Raw genomic sequence first — 672 nt, 5'->3', positions numbered from 1 at the left:
TAATTTTTTCCCTGCTATATACAACAGTTATGCAGTTTATCCCTTTGTATGTCAGCAAGTGTGAGACATTAGCAGATGTGTGATAATACACTGTGGGTCTTTATGCCATATAACATGAGACACCTGTCCTGACTAAGCTTACCACTGTTTGCTAAAAGGAGGTGTAAGTGCTAACGGGGTTATGCCTCATTGTGAAATTAAGCCCTTACACTTGGAGGAATGCTCATTAGCTTAATTTAGGAATTGGAGAAGTGGTTATTGTATTACAAAATTTTGTCCCCAGAGAAGCCCAGTGTAATGGCACTAGATTGGTTGACAGATACCAAGGTAGATAAATGTGATGTACTTACAAGAACTTGTAAGAACAAGTATTTGTACTGAGAAATATACTGGCACCATGTGAATGACCTATTATTAAAAAATTAAAGCAAAAACAATTTCCCATCAGACTTTCCCGTAAATAAATGCCATGGTCAAAATTGAGACTATTTACAATATCTACTTTTTAGTTATGGACAACCTTATGTTACCTTTTACTAAACAAGGAAGTCTTTCTCAGTAACTCAACATCTTCAACATTGGTGGCTTAACAAAATAACTGAGCACAAACCATGTGGAGCAACACATGGGGCCTTATTTTGGTTCATTCTTTCTGACAAAATCCTTCTTAGA

The sequence above is a fragment of the Crinia signifera genome, chromosome 1 (genome assembly GCF_055691185.1).
Source record: "Crinia signifera chromosome 1, ASM5569118v1, whole genome shotgun sequence".
In the NCBI taxonomy this organism is placed as follows: Eukaryota; Metazoa; Chordata; class Amphibia; order Anura; family Myobatrachidae; genus Crinia; species Crinia signifera.
This window is presented reverse-complemented; position numbering follows the sequence as displayed.